At 47.8% G+C, this 19,989-nt stretch overlaps 1 protein-coding gene across 2 annotated transcripts in view; it reads right to left on the reverse strand.

The window, feature by feature from the left end:
* PALD1 (phosphatase domain containing paladin 1) overlaps nucleotides 1-19,374 on the reverse strand; it is a 112,987-nt gene extending 93,613 nt beyond the window's left edge. The window contains exons 1-2 of one of the 2 annotated variants that reach the window (XM_073240900.1): nucleotides 19,201-19,374; nucleotides 11,784-11,984 (exon numbers count right to left, since the gene is read on the reverse strand). The gene's annotated coding sequence lies outside the window, so the exon portion shown is untranslated. The remainder of the gene's footprint in view (nucleotides 1-11,783; nucleotides 11,985-19,200) is intronic. The other variant, XM_073240904.1, reaches the window with a different exon arrangement.
* Between the last annotated feature and the right edge of the window lie 615 nt (nucleotides 19,375-19,989).

Genomic DNA, 19,989 nt, shown 5'->3' on the forward strand with positions numbered 1-19,989 from the left:
GGCAGTCTTCCCTGCTCACAGGATCTCTGTCTGCTCTGGACTCTTCCCCCCTTGCCTCTGTGGAGAGCTCAGGTACCTCAGCACCCCTTCCTGGCACAAAATCCAAGTTTGATAATTGTCGTAATTATCAGTAGGATTACTAATTTTATTGATTATATCCTCCTTTGGGTCTAGTCCAAGAATGGCATCTCCCACCTCCCAAATTAACACACTAGGTTCAGAAATTTTTGACTGAGACTCAAAGTAAGAAATACATTTTATGAAACTTCAGACCAGTTTACTATTGAAAAGTCTCTCTAAAGAAGTAAAGAGAAGCATCTTGAAGCTTAAGAGGATTAAAGATGGTAGTGAGAGAGGTGAGACAAAGGCTTCCTCCTAAAACTGCATATAATACGAAAATAAAATTAATACAACTAATCCTGAAAGAACAACAGGAAAGAAGACTGCACCAAACTGCATACACCTAAAGAAAAGAATAAACTTCATGCAACAAGGTAACATACCAAAGCTGTGGCCTGGCAGAACCCAAGCCCCTCCCCCACCCCAGCTCACTGCGGGAGGAAGAGAAACGGAGCTGGGGAAGGAGTGGAAGTCTGGGACTGCTGAATACCTAACTCCAGAGATCTGCTCTGGGAGCACAAACCTACATTTCACGGTGCTTTCATGATACCGTCATGATTAGGGGATTGGAAAGCTAAGACAGGCAGAATTGCTGGAGAGACTGAGATCCCAGCTGCTTGTGGAAAGCAGGGATCCATACCCAGCTGCTCTAGGACAAAAGAAAGACAGGCAGTCTGAGAGATTTACTAACAGCAAGAGGGCTGCTAAAGGGGCAAGGATTGCACAGAGCTTACTGCTCAGGAGAAAGGAGAGGTAGACAAAATTGTCCGGGGCCATGATGTCCAGCAGGTTGGGAGCTTTCACGATCCTCAGGCACTCCAGCTCCCTGGCTGGCTACACAGCTCCAAGGACCCCCTCCGTGCTATGCAGCCTACTGCGCCTTTCTCCCGGCCAGCCCCACCTGGCTCGCAAACTGGCAAAACCTACCCTGGTGTTAGGTCAGCCAGAGGGAAGATCTGTCTACAGCAACTACAAATGCAAAGCATAGAGGCTTATGCTTGTGTGCTTAGCCCACGGGTTCAGGCAGTGGAGACAGGCATAGCAGATCAGAAGCAAGAAACAGTTCTTTCCTCCCCGCCAGGCACCAATACCACTCCACTGTGATCCCCAACATTGCTTCAGGGGCTGACCACCTCCAGAGAGTAGAGATTCTGGGCACTAGAGGGCGCCATGTACAACTATGAATCGCCAAAGGAACCTGGTTCAAAGCAAAATTATGAATACAACTTCTGAGAAAGATTTAAATGACATCGACCTCACAAATCTTCCTGAAAGGGATTTCAAAATAAAAATCATTAACATGTGCATGGAGATACAGAAAAATATTCAAGAACTCAGGACTGAATTCCGGTCAGAGATCCAATTGTTGAAGAGCACAATGGAGGGTATTAAAAGCAGATTAGGTACAGTGAAGGAGATGATAAATGAAATAGAAACTAGAGATGAGAAGCTGAGTCACAGAGAGAAAAATGGATCTCTAAGAATGAAAGAATATTGAGAGAAATGTGTGACCAATCCAAATGGAACAACACTCTCATTATAGGGGTACCAGAAGAAGAAGAGAGAGAAAAAGGGATAGGAAGTGTCTTTGAGGAGGTAATTGCTGAAAAATTTCCCAGTCTGGGCAAGGAGACAGTCTCTCAGGCCATGGAGGTGCACAGATCTCCCAACATAAGGGACCCAAGGAAGACAACACCAAGAGTAGTAATTAAAATGGCAAAGATCAATGATAAGGACAGACTATTAAAAGCAGCCAGAGAGAGAAATAAGATCACATACAAAGGAAAGCCCATTAGGCTATCATCAGACTTCTCAGCAGAAACCTTATAGGCCAGAAGGGAGTGGCATGATGTATTTAATGCAATGAAGCAGAAGGGCCTGGAAGCAAGATTACTTTATGCAGCAAGATTATCAAGGAAGGATTAAACAATTTTCAGATAAGCAAAAGCTGAGAAAATTTACCTCCCACAAACTGTCTCTACAGTGTATTTTGGAAAGACTGCTATGTGTTCCTAAGGTTTCATATCACCAGAGGTAATAAAACCACAGTAAAGAAAGTAGAACACCTAACTACTAAGCAAATGAAAAATTAAATTAACTATCTCCAAAGTCAATCAAGGGATAGACAAAGAGTACAAAATATGATACCTAATATATAAAGAATGGAGGAGGAAGAAAAAGGAGCAGAAAAAAAAGAATCTGTAGATTGTGTTTCTAATAGCATATTAAGTGAGTTAAGTTAGACTCTTAGATAGTAAGGAAGTTAACCTTAAACCTTTGGTAAACACGAAGCTAAAGCCCGCAATGGCAATAAGTACATGCCTGTCAATAATCACCCTAAATGTAAATGGACTGAATGCACCAATCAAAAGACATAGAGTCACTGAATGATAAAAAAACAAGACCCATCTATATCCTGCCTACAAGAGACTCACTTTAACCCAAAGACATACACAGACTAAAAGTGAAGGGATGGAAAAATATATTTCATGCAACTAATAGGGAGAAAAAAGCAGGAGTTGCAGTACTTGTATCAGACAAAATAGACTTCAAAACAAAGAAAGTCACAAGAGACAAAGAAGGACATTACATAATGATAAAAGGGACAATCCAACAAGAAGGTACAACCTTTATAAATATCTATGTGCCCAACACAGGAACACCTACATATGTGAAACAAATACCAACATAATTAAAAGGGGGGAAAGAATGCAATGCATTCATTCTAGGAGACTTCAACACTCCACTCACTCTAAAGAACAGATCAACCAGACAGAAAATAAGTAAGGAGACAGAGGCACTGAACAACACATTAGAACAGATGGACCTAACAGACATCTACAAAACTCTATACCCTAAAGCAGAAGAATACACATTCTTCTCAAGTGCACATGGAACATTTTCAAGAATATATCATATACTAGGCCACAAAAAGAGCCTCAGTATATTCAAAAAGATTGAAATTGTACCAACCAGTTTTCAGACCACAAAGGTATGAAACTAGAAATAAATTATGCAAAGAAAATGAAAAAGCCCACAAACACATGGAGGCTTCACAACATGCTCCTAAATAACCAATGGATCAATGACCAAATAAAAACAGAGATCAAGCAATATATGGAGACAAATGACAACAATAATTCAACACCGCAAAATCTGTGGGACACAGCAAAGGCTGTGCTGAGAGGAAAGTATATTGCAATACAGGCCTACCTCAGGAAAGAAGAACAATCCCATATGAGTACTCTAAACTCACATTTAACAAAACTAGAAAAAGAACAACAAAAGAGGCCTAAAGTCAGTAGAAGCAGGGACATAATAAAGAATAGAGCAGAAATAAATAAAATCGAGAAGAATAAAACAACCAAAAGAATCAATGAATGCAAGAGCTGGTTCTTCGAGAAAATCAACAAAATAGATAAACCCCTAGACAGACTTGTCAAGAAAACAAGAGAGTCTACACATATAAACCAAATCAGAAATAAGAAAAGAAAATCACTACAGACACCCCAGAAATACAAAGAATTATTAGAGAATACTGTAAAAAATTGTATGCTAACAAACTGGATAACCTAGAAGAAATGGACAACTTTCTAGAAAAATACAACCTTCCAAGGCTGTCCCAGGAAGAAACAGAAAATCTGAACAGACCAATTACCAGCAACGAAATTGAACTGGTAATCAAAAACCTACCTAAGAACAAAATTCCTGGACCAGATGGCTTCACTGCTGAATTTTATCAAACATTTAGTGAAGACCTAATACCCATCCTCCTTAAAGTTTTCCAAAGATAGAAGAAGAGGGAATACTTCTAAACTCATTCTACAAGGCCAGCATCACTCTAATACCAAAATCAGGCAAAGGCACCACAAAAAAAAAAGAAAATTACAGACCAATATCCCTGATGAGCATAGATGCAAAAATACTCAACAAAATATTAGCAAACCGAGTTCAAAAATACATAAAGAGGATCATCCATCATGATCAAGTAGGATTTATACCAGGGATGGAAAGATGGTACAACATTTGAAAATCCATCAACATCACCCACCACATCAACAAAAAGGACAAAAACCACATGATCATCTCCATAGATGCTGACAAAAGCATTCAACAAAATTCAACGTCCATTCATGATAAAAACTCTCAACAAAATGGGTATAGATGGAAAGCACCTCAACATAACAAAGGCCATATATGACAAACCCACAGCCAACATTATACTTAACAGCAAGAAGCTGAAAGCTTTTCCTTTAAGATTGAGAACAAGACAAGGATGCCCACTCTCCACACTTCTATTCAACATAGTACTGGAGGTCCTAGCCATGGCAATCAGACAACACAAAGAAATAAAAGGCATCCAGATTGGCAAGGAAGAAGTTAAACTGTCCCTGTTTGCAGATGACATGATATTGTACATAAAAAACCCTAAAGAATCCACTCCAAAACTACTAGAGCTAATATCTGAATTCAGCAAAGTTGCAGGATACACAATTAATACATAGATGTCTGTGGCATTCCTATACACTAACAATGAACTAGCAGAAAGAGACATCAGGAAAACAATTCCATTCACAGTTGCATCAAAAAGAATAAAATACCTAGGAATAAACCTAACCAAGGAAGTGAAAGACCTATACCCTGAAAACTACAAGACACTCATGAGAGAAATTAAAGAAGATACCAATAAATGGAAACACATCCCATGCTCATGGATAGGAAGAATTAATATTGTCAAAATGGCCATCCTGCCTAAAGCAGTCTACAGATTCAATGCAATTCCTATCAAAATACCAACAGCATTCTTCAACAAACTAGAGAAAATCATTCTAAAATTCATATGGAACCACCAAAGACACCAAATAGCCAAAGCAATCCTGAGAAGGAAGAATAAAGCTGGGGGGATTATGCTCCCCAACTTCAAGCTCTACTACAAAGCCACAGTAATCAAGACAATTTGCTACTGGCATAAGAACAGACCCATAGACCAATGAAACAGACTAGAGAGCCCTGATATAAACCCAACCATATATGGTAAATTAAATATGATAAAGGAGCCATGGACATACAATGAGGAAATGACAGCCTCTTCAACAGCTGGTGTTGGCAAAACTGGACAACTACATGCAAGAGAATGAAACTGGATTATTGTTTAATCCCTTACACAAAAGTAAACTCAAAATGGATCAAATACCTGAATATAGGTCATGAAACCATAAATCCTTAGAAGGCAACATAGGCAAAAATCTCCTGAATATAAGCATGAGCAACTTCTTCCTGAACGCATCTCCTTGAGCAAGGGAAACAAAAGCAAAAATGAACTCATGGGACTACATCAAACTAAAAAGTTTCTGTACAGCAAAGGACACCATCAACAGAACAAAAAGGCATCCTACAGTATGGGAGAATACATTTGTAAATGACATATCTGTCAAGGGGTTAACATCCAAAATAAATAAATAACTCACACGCCTTGACAACAAAAAAGCAAATAACCTGATCAAAAAATGGACAGAGGATATGAAGAGACAGTTCTCCAAAGAAGAAATTCAGATGGCCACAGACACAGAAAAAGATGCTCCACATGACTAATTATCAGGGAAATGAAATTAAAACCACAATGAGATATCACCTCACACCAGTAAGGATGGCCAACATCGAAAAGACTAAGAACAAGTGCTGGCAAGGATGTGGAGAAAGGGGAACCTTCCTACACTGCTGGTGGGAATGTAAGCTAGTTCAGCCATTGTGGAAAGCAATACAGAGGTTCCTCAAAAAACTAAAAATAGAAATACCATTTGACCTGGAATCCCACTCCTTGGAATTTACCCAAAAAATTCAACTTCTCAAATTCAAAAAGACATGTGTACCCCTATGTTTATCGCAGCACATTTTACAATAGCCAAAATATAGAAGCAACCTAAGTGTCATCAGTAGATGAATGGATAAAGAGGTGGTATATATACCACCTGAATACTATTCAGCCATAAGAAAGAAACAAATCCTACCATTTGCAACAACATGGATGGAGCTGGAGGATATTATGCTCAGTGAAATAAGCCAGGTGGAGAAAGACAAGTGCCAAATGATTTCCCTCATTTGTGGAGTATAACACAAAGAAGCAAAACTGAAGGAAAAAAATAACAGCAGACTCAGAGACTCCAAGAAGAGACTAGTGATTACCAAAGGGGAGGGGTGTGGGAGGGTGGGTGGGGAGGAAGGGAGAAGGGGATGGAGGGGTATAATGTTTAGTACACATGGTGTGGGGGATCATGCGAAAAACAGTGTAGCACAGAGAAGGCAAATCGTGAATCTGTGGCGTCTTACTACACTGATGGACAGTGACTGCATTGGGGTATGGGTGGGTTCTTGATAATATGGGTAAATGTAGTAACCACATTGTTTTTTCATGTGAAACCTTCATAAGAGTGTATATCAATAATACCTTAATAAAAAATAAAAAAATAGAAATAAACGAAATACATTTTACATTGGGACTGCCAGCTATGCAGAGACATGAGTATGTGTGTTTCACAAAAAATACTTAATCTTCCTGTGTGTTATGCATTCTGATACTTTCTAATTTATCCTATCCTATTTATTTTTGTTTTTGCTGATTGCAGTGCATAATTTTACCTGTGATCTGCAGTTTAAAAATGCTGTTAGTATGATGAGTTCCCCAAGGGCAGCAGGACCTCCCCTCTCTCTCCCGGCACCATTCAGTACTCGACTGAAGAGTGCCCAGCACATGTGGGAGAAGGATGATTCTGTCTCCAGAGCATTCCTCTATTCTACAGGGAGAGTACTCCATCAGAAGAGAGACAAGAGAGAAGGAATTCTAGCTCATCCATGCAGCAAATATTTCATTCAGTCAGTCAATCAATCAGTCGGTCAACAAACATTTACAGAGCCCTTCTGTATTCCAAGCCCTGTTCTAGGTCCTGAGCTGTGAATGAGGCAGACAAGGTCTGCCTTCATGCAGCTGACATTTTAATAAGGTGTGGGCAGGGGATACAATAAACAAGTAAACAAAAACAGAAGCAAGATAATTTCTGCATGATCCATGCTATGAAGAAAACAATTCAAGAGAAAGGTATAGAGAAGGGTACTATTGGGGTTACTCTAGAAATGATGGCTGTCTCTAAGTCTCAGGTAACTCATCTATAAAAGGGCAATGGTGACACTTATCTGAGTAGCTGGTTGTGGGGTTTAAATGGGGTGATGAATTCAAAGTATACAGCACCATCCTGGGACAGAGTGGCTTTACTTTCATCGTGATTGGAGGCTAACTCTAGTTGAAGGCAGGCCGTGATAAGTTCCACAGATCCACAGATGTAAGATTGCACTGGGGTTCAGAGGAGGGTGAGGGGACAATGCTGACTGCAGCACAGGCCCAGGACCCACACATGCATTGACTCGTCCCTCTGCACAGCTCTCCTGACTTGTCCTTCCCCATTCTGCCCCATCTCCTTACTCCTACCCCATCCCAAAATCCAGCCCGTCCCAGTTTGAGCTGTCCTTTCCCTAAAAGCTAGGGCATTGAAGAGTTAACTTCCTTCCACTGGGATGTCCCAGACCACACAGGGACAAAACCCCATGCCCCACATCCAGCAGCCTTCATCCCCTACTCCAAGCCTCGGTGGATGCCCAACTGATAAGACCATGCCTGCCCAGGAACATGGGTGCAGACAACAGGAGTGTAGACACCTGAAGTCTAGCCCAGGGAAATGCTGAAGGGTCAAGATCTGTCCAGCAGGAGCAGAAAAGGCTCAGGGGCAATGACACTGTGTTTTGGTCCCTGCAGGATGACCAGGGAAGAGTAAAGACCCCTGTCTCAAGGAGAACTGCTCAAGCATCCAAGCTCCATGAGACAAAGTCCTCCAAGTACATACTTTGTGCCTGACCCTGGGCTTGGGCCATGAGATGAGCAGGACCCCTCTCTGTCCTAGGTGTCCACAGCCCTGGGGAAGAGGGACACAAGCAAACTAATCACCTCGAAGCTCTGAGTTCCTGCAGCGGCGACTGGAGAAGAGGCTGCTAGGGGAGCATGGGAGGGGGCACCCAGAACAAGCTTCCATGTCAGCTCAGGGTAAAAGTGGACCCTGCCAACTCTAGCCATGTACAGTGAGTCATTCTAGCTTTGCATTAGACAGACCTGACCTTTAATTCAGTTTCTGCCACTTATTATCTGTGTGACCTCAGGTAAGTCTCAGTCTCTCTGAGCCTCTGTTTCCACATCTATAAAATGGAGATAGTCATACCTGCCTCAAAGATTATGAGATTAAATGAACTAAGAAATTTAAAGCCCTTAACAAATAATTGTCTGAGAAAAAGCTCAGTACAGAACAGTAGTTGTGGCTACTGCCATCATTAGGAGAGGCCCTCCAAAGTGTCCTCCCCCTCCCCTGCCCTTCTCCCCAGCCCTTCCCCAGCCAGCCCTTATACAGTGCCTCCCTCGAACACACAGGGAACCCCTGCCCCCTCTGCTATCAGAAAGGAGCACCAAGTGGCCTTCTGCTGAGTCTCACTGAAGAATCCCAGGTTCTGGCCACTGGGAATAATAAGGCCGGGGTGGGAAGCGGAGGTGTTGAGAGAAGCTGAACTCTGCAGCAGGGAGATCACCCATCCCTGAATAAACAGACTGTCACCTACCCCACCCACCCTCTCTCTCCTTTAAATAACCCAGATCTGTTGCCCAGTTGTCTCCAAGCAACACCACCCAGGCTCCCAAGGATTTCTCACTCTGACAGAGCCATTTATGAAGATGCTGCCAGGGAGGTGGGGGCGGGGCGAGTGTCAGGGAGCTATGAGGCCTGACGCGGTGCCTTCCCAGGGCCTCCTTGTGGCAAGGTCCCAGGGCCTGTGAACACAGCTCCCGGGCTCTCCCCTCACCAGAACAGTGGGCAGAGGAAAACGCTTGCTTCCCAGAAACATTCCAGGAGGGGCTGAGGCCTCCAGGCTTACAGGGAAGGTCCGAGACTCCATGAAGCTTGGGACACACAGGAGCCAGCTAAGTGCCTTGGGAAGATCACTGGCCCGGGTTCAGCCTCCTGAGTTCTAGCCTGGGCGTCACCTCTCTGATCTCCTTATCCCAACCAGGTCACCCACCCTCTCTGCACCTCAAAGCACCTCAGTGCTGGCATATAGCTTCAGTGAGGGGTGGCAAAGGACACTCTCACACTTTTTGACAGTATATATTGAAATCACAAATACACAGACTCTCTGCTTTAGCAGTTCCATTTCTAGGAATTTAGCCTGGAGATGTGCTTGCCCATGCACAAATTGACAAATGTACAAGGTTTTGCATAGTTTACAAAGGTGAAGGGCTGGAAACAACCAGGAGGTCTGAACAGAGAGAGATAATTGGCTGGATAAACTATGGAACATCCAGATATTAGAAATACTATTCAGCTGTTTCAAACCATGAGAAAAGCTGTAAGGGTAGAGAAGCTGTAGAGAAAAGAGAGGGCTGATGGAAAATGGCCTCTAGAGCTGGGGCTCTAAGGAGCTACAGAAGTGGACATGGACAAGGAAGGTCAAGGCAGTGTTGTGCATGACTGTGGGGGTGCTGAAGCCAGCTTCAGCATCTGTCTCTAGGGGAATGGATGAATCTCAGGCATTCTAACCGTGGAATCCCGTCCAGCACTTACACCCAACAATCCAGGTGCACACACACGAACATCGAGAGAACTTAAAAACACAGTATCTTGGGTTAAAATAATAAATGGAGCTAGACTAGCCATATAATACCAATGACATAAAATAACAATGCTTATTATACAGGAAAATAACACAGTTTTTTTTGAATTAGGGTATGTATGTTCTGTAAAAACATTTATCAAATGAGGCCTGGGTGCTTGATCCTCATATATCATGGGTGTCTATGAGAAAGGGATGAGATGAAGGGAAAATACAACTGAGAACAACACAAGAGAAAGGCCTCATGTACACGGATGATGATAACATGCTATGGATTAAGGACAATTATTTACTCAACTGCAATCAAGGAAAGAAGGAAGGAGGGAGGGAGGGAGGGAGGAAAGGAGAGAGGGAGGGAGCCAGGAAAGGAAATTGCATGACAGAGAGAACCTTTTTGCTGTATACCTTCTGTGCATTTGAATTTTTGTTCCATGTGGATGTGTTATCTATTTTTAAATAATTGTTTAAAAGTTCAACTCATCGACTTGCATACACACAGTCTCTGGAAGGCTGCAAAAGACGCTGGGAAGAGCACTCGGCCCTGGTGGGGGAAGGGGCCTGGGGAGGGAAGCCATCTTGCCTTCCCCTCACTATCCTTTTGTTAGTTGGATTTTTTTACTCTGTGCATCTATGATGTATTCTAATAGTTAAATCATTTTTTATTTTTTATCTTGAACATTTTATCTATGCACAAAAGTAGAGAATAATATAATAGATTCTAAATACCCATCGTCCCCATAGCACGATTATCAAAATTCTGCCATGCTTGTTTCATCTACCATTATCTTTTTCTGTGTTTGGTTTCCTTATTGGCATAATTTAAAGCAACCTCAGACATCACACCATTTCACCCCTACCTGCATCAGAATATGGTGGACGCAATAAATGCAATTTAAAGAAACAAAGTGAGAAGCCAGTTAGTGCACCCTGCCAGATCTGGAGGGATTTCCTGTATGAAATGCACAAACGCTGGTAGTCCCTGCCTCTTGGCTGTTCCCAGAGATGAGGAACTCACTACCCAGACCCAGTCTCTTTCTTCATCCTAATGGCCTAGAGCTAGGCTTCTCAGAAGAGGCAGACACCATCCCACTCTCCCTTTGCTGTCTTGGAGGCACCCAGCATTGGGCAAGGGCAACTCAAAGCCATAGGGAAATAGCCCAGATTATTAGAGCCGGTTCCCTCCAAGACAAAATCAGAAATAAAACGGAACACCATGCATATTCACATAAACTGGAAGCCAGTGAAGCTCTGCAGCTTGGAAGGTCCCTCCAGACACCCCCAGGCCATCTGACACAGGCATTCACTATCCTGGCAGTCGGGGTAAACCTTGGGCCAGGACTGACAGCTGTGTGTGCATTTGAATTGCCAGTTGGTGGGGTTAGACCACAGACCCCCAGGCTCCAACCCAGTCCTCCTGACCCAGAGTCTCCTTGCCTGGAGCCTGGGAAAGCCTCCAGCTGGTTCTAAGGCAGCAGTCGAGTGTCTGCTGTTTGGGAACCATTGTGCCAAGTGACTCTGAGGCCTCTTCCTGACTGCAATGGACCAAAGTCAGGTCTACCCACACTCAACAACGTGGGGTGCAATGTTCCCACTTCCCACTGGCAGGGCAACAGCTAATGCCAACTCCTCTCAAGAGCTTGCTGGCCAAGGCTCAGAGGAGCACACATTGCTCCCGAAACCAGCGTGCTTTCTGGGGCTAGAGGCAGTGGATTCTAAGATGAGATCTTGCCCCGTCCCCTGCACAGTCTTCCCTCCTTCCAGCCAGAAAAGACACTGAGTCCTTCCTCTGTGCCGTGGTTCATCAACTCACTAAGCACCCCTGCCCCGAGGCAGGAGGCATCTTATCCTCCTCTAGCAGATGAGGAAACTGAGGCTGAGGGAGAAGTACAAACCTACCCCAGGGTACACAGCTGGGAAGGGGCAGAGCTGGGACACACACCAGGCAGCCTGACTTCAAAGCTCACCTTTCTCTGCTCACAACCCTTGGCTGCCCCCATGCTCCAGCAACCAAGGTACTTGATGTCCCCTCTGGCCTGCCCCCAAAGCGTGGTCAGCAAGGCTCTGCTCAGGGCATGTTCCTCTTTGCACTGTGTGCTGGTTCCTATCCTCTGGAAAGCAGACAGCAAGGCAATCTCAGCGATGCAAAAGATTTACCAGGGAAATTCCTGTGAAAGACAAGATGCAAGTGGCAGGAGTAAGTGGGAAGAAGCTTTAGACCACGCTGCAGCCCTGATTCCTGTAGCAGGATGGGGGCAAGGAGGAGCCCTGGGAGGAAGAGCCCAGACCCACCATGGCCCCGAGAGCATCTCAGTCAGGCCTAGGGGGAGACCAGAGCAAAGACTGCCCATTAGAGGAGTCCTGTGTCTGGCAAACATGGCCCAGCACTAGTGCTCCTGCAGGGCCCAGCCACTGGGAACCCAGGGGCAGCCCAGGGAGACAGTGGCCTGGGTGTGAATGCAGGGTCCCTGAAGGTGGGGCGGTTAGGGGCAGTCAGCTAACTGCATCCTGCAGCACATTCTCTGGAAGGGAGCTCGGAGCAGCACACCTCAAAGCTGCCACACCTGGCATGACCCATTGGCTTGCCTGTCTGTCCCCTCCCTCCACCACGAGGCAATGAGCTCCTGGAGGGCAAGGAAATGTGCACTGTTCATCTCTGTGTTCCAGCCCAGGGCACAGCATATACTGAGAGCTTAATAAATGCTTATATAATTGGCCAGGCCAACCCTCTTCCTACAGGGCAGCTGCTTCCACTGTAAGAGTTGGTCTGAGGCGGAAGAAACAAGAAGTTCAAGTCCTGAGTACCTACTAAATGCTAAGCTTGGAGCCGAGGTCTGTAAAGTGCCTTTGGAGTTACAAAGGGCTTTCTCAAAATTATCACGTTTGCCATTCTGGGCCAACCTAAGCAATAGATAGCCCCACCTCCCAAAATACTGAGGACTGGAATGGCTCTGTCCCTCATCCGAGGATGGCTCTTCTGATGCCAAGGCCTGTTGTGCTCTGTTCACTACAGCAGGTCCACAAGAAGCCCTGGGCAGGGCTCCTGTTGGGGAAATGGAAGGGAGCTCCACACTTGGTCCTGGAAAAAGGAAGCTTCCTTAAAAACCTGGCCTGGTGCCACTCGCCCTGCCTTCTTCCCTGCAAGACAGTCAGGCAACCCCTCTAAACAAAGGACCAGGCTTGATAGGGATGGTGACCAGTTTGACTGGACAGACAGGGCCCCTGCCCAGGCCTCTGGTGTCTCAAGCCCTAATCTAGTTGCTGCCTCACCACGGGCAAGGAACCTCTTTGGGCCTCAGTCTCCTCATCTGCAAAATGGGATAAATTCTTCTCAGACTCCATCTGCGCTGCATAGGTGGACAAATTACCCATTTGGTGGCAAGTGAAAAATTTAAGAAACTCTGGAGCTCTGTCAGAATGAGCCCCATGGTTCTCCTTCCATAGAATGTCAGAGCTGAATTGTTGGGGATTTAACCCAATTCCCCAGCTCACACAAGAATGCTCCCCACAGTACTCCTATCTTTTACTGGGTACTTTCTAAGTTTTTGATACTGTGTTAGATTTCATATCCCCAATCTCATTCTTCATGTTTGAAAAATGTATTTCTTTATTATCCCCATTTCATGCATGAAGAAACTAAGGCACAGAGACATTGAAGAACTTGGACAACATTCCCCCAGCCCCCTCTGCCTCCAAAGGTCTTGTGTTCAGCCACTAAGCTGCTCTTGACTTTAATCCTCCCAGGGCCAGGGGGCTCATGCCCTAGGGAGGCTTCCCAGGGCACTGCACTGGGCGGTAGGACATCCTTCCGTCTTCTCTTAACACAAATCTGACATGGACTTCCCAGTCACTCTCCTCAGTCCCCAGCTGGTCCTGTTCCCCCCACCCTGGGACCAGCAGACCACAAATACAGTGCACCTCTTTCTTTCAAGTATTTGAGAAATGCCATCTCATACCTGTTCCCTGACTTGTTCAGCTCAACACCGCCAGGGCTTTCAAAGGCCGATGGGAACTTCCAGAACCAGAAGGGGCCTGAACTGTTATTCTGCCCCAGGAGCCCCAGGGGGCTCTTTCCCAAGGGAATAAGAAGAGAATGAATCCCTTCTCCCTCCTCTCACCCCCCAAGAAGCTGGTCTCCTGGCTCTGACTTCACACCTAGATGACATTTGACATCGCAAAGCTGTGAATAAGTCTCCTTCTTGGGCTCCCACCCAACTCCCAGCCTGTCATACCCCATTTCAGATCTCAGAAGGGGGTGCAGCACTGAGCTGCAGGAGGCAGGGAAACAGTTGAAATGCCCACTGTTCTGTGTTGGGGGAGAGAGAGAGAGAGGGAGAGAGAGAGAGAGAGAGAGAGGATGGGGGCAGGAAGGAAATCGATCTCCGTGCAGGGGGGGAGGAAAGCCCCGGATGTGTGTGAGCTAAATCTCCCTGCTCAGGGCTCTGGTGTCTCCCACAAATCCCTGCCTTTCCTTACCAGTTTGTTCCACATCCTCTCACTTCCTCTAGCAACTTCCCCCAGTCACTGTGGGAAGGCTACCTCCCACCTCCCCTCCAAAACCACTATTCAAAAGCCTCTGAAAGTTAGTATTTAATGGGCACACAGTTTCATTTGGGGAAGATGAAAAAGTTCTGGAGATGGATGGTGGTGATGGTTGTACAACACTGTGAATGTATTTAATGCTACTGAGTAGCTGTACCCTTAAAAGTAGTTAAAATGGTTAATTTTGTGTATGTATACTTTACCACAATTTTAAAAAAGACAACTCACAGAATAGGGGAAGTAACTGCCCCTCCCACATATAAAAAAAGCCTCCCCAGTACATCCCTGGGCCAAGGTCCAGCTCTGAATAGGAAGACCAGTGTGCAGGATGCAGAGACCCCACACAGCCCCATGGGGTGATCTTGGAAGTCCCCAAGCCACTCCTGCCCTCCAGCCTCCCCAGAAGCAGGCCAGAGCAAGGGGCATGTGTCAGGTCAGAGAAGGCCCTTTTGGGTCCTCAAACTAGCCAACTGTCGTTCCTCCTCACAGTCTTTGCACTTGCTGGTCCCTCTCCCTAGAGTGCTCTTTCTCCATATCTTCCTGCCTTCCGCTTAGGCCTTTGTGCAAATGTCACCTCCTTGGAGAGGCCTGTCCTGTGCCCCATGCATGCTCTCACTATTGCAGGGCCCTGTTATCATTCTCAGCACAGCACCCACCATTACCTGAGTTTCCTTGTTCTGTTTGCTTGTTGGTTTATTGGCTTTCTCCCCATACCAGGTTGGCAGCTCTGTGAAAGCAGGAATGTGTTTATCTGGATCCCAACCTCAGCTCTACCTGGAGCAATGGCTGGCACACAGTAGGTACTAAATAAATACTTGTGGCATAAGGAGGCCATCTACAGAGCAAATCAGATTATATCTTACAACTGTAATCTCTTCAAGGTGGTGAGAGGAAATTCTTTTTTCATTCACCCAACAAACATGCAAGGGAGGCCTACTATGTGCTGGACACAATGCAAACTCTTGAGGGGTTCACTGTGAAGCAGAGGAGAAAAGTCCATGTCAGATCTTTCTAGTAGAATATGAGGATGAGTAAAAGGGGCATGTGCCCAGGGCTGAGGGAACACCCAGAAATGAGTGGCTGGCGCAGCCTCCCAGTTCCCAGGGCAGGGAGATTGTGGTGGGCTCTGGGTGTGGCCATGGCTGCCCAAGCCAGCTGAACGTCTGGGCAGCAGGAGGGCCTGTGGCTTGGCAGGAAGCCACCCCCTTCTAAAAAGCCAGATAGCTCAGCCAAGGCCAGCCACTGTTTCTGCTTGCAGGCCTGGTCACCCGCTGCCATGGCAACCTGGCCTGCCAAGCCAATGGCCCTGAGTGCGGAGGCACAATGCCAGGAAGGCGACGGGGCATGGGCTCGCCTCTCCGTCCCATTCCTGGGGAGGGAGCATTCTAGCTTGTCTGAGCTGCAGCTGGGAGAGCTGTATGCTGTTCTTGCACTTTTCCTGTCTGTGTGTGCATGTGCATACTATGCACAAGCATGCAAACTGTGCCCAGTGCAACAGAGGGCAGTGTCTCTGCACCTGGGATTGGAGGTTTCCATAGGGAGTAAAGAATTGTTCAATAATAAAAGCTGTCATCCACTGAGCAGTTACTACATTCTGGGTACCATTCTACGTACTTTTCATTATTTCCTCATTTTGGTCTCACAACAACCCTATGAGGCAGGTACTCTTCTCACTTTTGCAAAGAAGGAAAATGGGGCACACATTGGTTAAGTAACTTGCCCAAAGTCCAGTCTAGTACTCAACAGAGCCAGGATTAGAACCCAGGCAATCAGGCTCCAAAGCCTTAACATTAGCCACCCGGAGGAAGCCTCTCCATGGGACTAAGTTATTTGTCTTCCCTCTAGTCTTTCAGTTTTCTAAGCTCTCACAGGCACTGGGCTAGATCTGGTCTCTGGCTTCAAATTGCCACTAGCCCCCTGAAAGAGATGCGGGTAAAAATAACCACGATGGAGATACACACGCCTCAAAGAAGCAAGGAAAGTACAGCGGGCTCAGTGGGCATGGTGCTGCCTCACACACCATGGCCTGGAATGCCCAGTGGGCCCCTGGGACGAGGGTGGGAGCTGTGCTGGAATCTGAGAGTGAATGAAGTTCTGCCCTGGGAGGCCACCTGCTGGACAGATAGCAGCAGGACAGCCCGGGCAGCCAGCCTCTCCTCTCCCTCCTGACGGGTCTTTCCCAGGTACCCATTGCATGCCTAACACGGTGCTAAGAGCAGGGATGTAGAGCCACACAGACGGGAAACCCAGCAGCCCCGGTGGCACTGCCAGTTTAGTGGAGGAGATGGCCATGAACCAACAGCCCCACAAAAAAGGTGTAACCTGGTAGTAAGTGCTCTGAAGGAAAAATACAGGGTGCTCACAGGTGTGAGAGGGGGTTGTCTTTAGACAGGGTGGTGAGGGAAGACCTCTCCAAGGGGGCCATATTTAAATGAAGACTTGGAGGCTGAAGTCATTTGTCTTCCCTCTAGTCATTCAGTTTTCTAAGCTCTCACAGGCACTGGGTACTTGAAGGCTGAATATGTGTTTACCAGGTAGGTGGGACGGCAAGGACAAAGGTCCTGAGGTGGGAACAAGCTTGTCAAGTTCCAGGAACTGAAAGAAGGCTGCAGCAGCGAGAGAGCAATGACGCATGCAGGCAGGGTTTCGGGAGTTTGTATGTGATTGAAGGGCACTGGGAGGCTCTGGAGAGATTCAGTAAGGTAAGGGCTGCAGTCCCATCTCCGCAGAAGCTCCTGTGAGGGGTGGATTCGGTGGGGGCTGGGGTGGAGGCAGGGCGACTATTGGGGAGGTTGTTGTCTAGGCAAGAGACAGTGGTGGCTGGGCCCAGGGCAGTGGCAGAGGAGATGGAGAAGAGCAGATGGGTTCTAGAGAACAGCTTTAGCAGTGGAATCAACAGGGTTAGTATTGGATTGGGCATTGGGGTACTGGGGGAAAGAAGGAGTCAGGGTGTCTGGCTGAGTACCTGGGAAGAGGGAGGGGCTTGGACAAAGTGAGAATCACTGGGTGAGGAGCACAGAAGGAGCTCAGCCTTGGACAGGGGGCTGGGGGAAGCTCGAGATGACCCTGAGGGAGGCCAAGGGAGAGGCACTTGGGCGGGAGCATAGGAGTCCTGGACACAGAGGCGTGGTCTGGGGTAGAGAAGGCAGGGCACCAGCAGCGGTGGGTGGGGCTTAAAGCCCCAGGGTGGTGAGACCGTCCAAGAGAGGCAGGAGTGGGAAGGCAGCGCAGCTAGCAAGCAGCTAGCATAGGAGGCTGAGCAGGAGCAGCCAGGGAGGTGGAGGGAAGCTTGGTGGCACAAAAGCCCAGAAGGAGGGAAGCACTTCAACTGTGTCAAAGGCTGCTACGAAGTCAAGTAGGGCTAGAACCAATTTGGCAATACAGGGTGTCCCACAACCCAGGGCAGGGCAGATTCTATGATGGATGAGGGTGGGAGGTGTTCTTGCAATAAAGCGTGCCTGGGAGGCAGGGAGTGTGGGGAAGCAGAACCACTGACAACCTGTGAAGAGCAAATGCAACAGCTGGAAGGGGTTGGGGTGTGTGGCTGTAAAGATGGGGAATCAGGGCACAGTGGTGTGTGTGTACTGATGGGCATGGGGCAGGAAGGGAGGACACAGGCAGGACTGCAGGGCCCAGCAGCTGTCCAGAGCCTCTTTCTTCTGTTCTGTTTTTTTCATTCACCCTTGCAATGACCACCTGTTCCTCTGATGAGAGAAATTGAGCCTCAGAGAGGGGCCCAGTCACACAAGGGCTTTGCCCAAACTGGCTCCTTCCACAGCAGGCAAAGGGCAGGTGTGTGTGCCATGCATGCACTTTGGAGTCTGGGATATCAAGAATCCTACGAAGGTCATGTGGGCCTCCTGACCCGCTGCATGCCCTTCCCTCTCTGCCAGGCCAGCAATTCCCCCTTTCCCTCCCCCCAAGGCAGTGGGGCAGAGGACAGCAGACAGACCAGGCACCCTGGGAGAGATCACTTGTTATGGGGCCTAAGCCTCATTCTATGGGGTTGGAGGCTCTTAAAGGAAAGAATACAAAAATACAAGTGCAAATTACGGCTGGGGGACTTGGAAGGTCTGCAACTTAGGTTTGTTAGCCTCAAAGTAACTGAACCCGTGGCTGCCGCGCTCTCAAGCAAGGGCCATCACCTATCAGTACCCTCCCTGTAGAGTTGGGGGGCACTAAATGAGTAACTGTGCCAAGTGCTTACCGCCTGCCTGTTATAGGTGGTGCGCTGACAAACTGTGACAGCAGCCATTGTAGCCTGAGCTCCTGGGGCTGGAGGGGGCTGAGGAAGAGCCTCTGCTTTCCCTGAGCCCAGGGGCAGCATAACACCTGGGAAAGGAGTACTTGGAGAACAGAAAGGTGGTGGTGGTGAGTGGGACCCACCTGGCCTGGCCTGCCCTTACCCCACAGCCAGCCTGACACCAAGAGGGTGCTCTGCAGATGGCCCTGAACTGTAACTTCATTCTCCTACCTCCAGTTTACAGATTCAGCACATGCCACCCTCCCCTCCAGCAGCTGGAGAAGTGGGCTATTGGACAAGAGGCCCACAGTGGGACCAGAAGGGTGGAAGGAGGACACTTCCAGCTGATCCCAGGGCCCTGACCACCCGGCGCAGGTGGGGCTCACCGCAGAGTGCCCCTGTATCGCGGGGCTCGCAGCCTCGACCTGGTGGCAGGACGTGCAGAGCCTGGGAGCTGTGGGCGGGACAGCGCCAAGTCGTGGGCTTGCAGACTTTAGGGCCCGATCCTCAGCGCGCTCAGGCTGGGAATGGGGAGGGGCGCCCCCGCCGCTCTGGGACCCGCGACAGAGCCTCCGCCCGCACCGCCCGGGGACACTCACCGCCGCCTCCGGCCTCTGGTCCTCTTGCACTGCAGCCACTCTGCTCGCTGGCAGAGTCGCCCGGTCGCCCTCCGCGCGCCTTCCCACGGGGGCGGACTGCTGGACCTCGGCCCGGTGCCGCCGGGGCGGCCAGGCGTGATCACCTCCCCGGCCTGTGCCGTCCTGCTATTCCGCAAGCCTCCCCCAAGCTCTGCAGAGCCGGCGCAGTGCCAGACGCAGCAGGCGGGCCTGGGCACCTCCCCACACACGCCACTTTAAGACCCTTCTCCACAAACAAGAAGGCAAAGCCAGAGGTAGGCATACACAGTGAAGGGCACGGCTTTGCCTCCAAGCCCAGGGCTTCTTTCCTTTGCCTGGGCCTCCTCCTGATGACAACAATCTTCCTGGGGAAAGCAAGCTCTACAATAAGAAAAGTACCCTTTTCGGTCTTATTAGCACCTATTGTACACAGAGCACTGGGTGCAGAGATCCAGAGGAGAATTCCACCGGCTGGAACCTCATAGTTTAAGAAGAGGTGGGTAACAAGGGGCATGGGGGAAGGGTCCTGAGAGATGGGCTGACTGGGCTGGAGAAATCTAGGCTACCTTCCTGGAGGAGAAGTTCTTTAAAATAAGCAACACTTATTTTAGATGGCAGTGGAGAAGAAGGCTTCCTGGCCTGGAAAGATGTTCAGTTTACCTGAAAGAAGTTTCCAGAACGTTCACACAGTGTGATTCTTCTAAGTAAAAGATGCACACGCATGTACATGGGGGTGGGGGTTCAGGAAGGACATAGCCTAAAATGCCAACT

This window comes from Manis javanica, chromosome 7 (genome assembly GCF_040802235.1).
Source record: "Manis javanica isolate MJ-LG chromosome 7, MJ_LKY, whole genome shotgun sequence".
Lineage (NCBI taxonomy): Eukaryota > Metazoa > Chordata > Mammalia > Pholidota > Manidae > Manis > Manis javanica.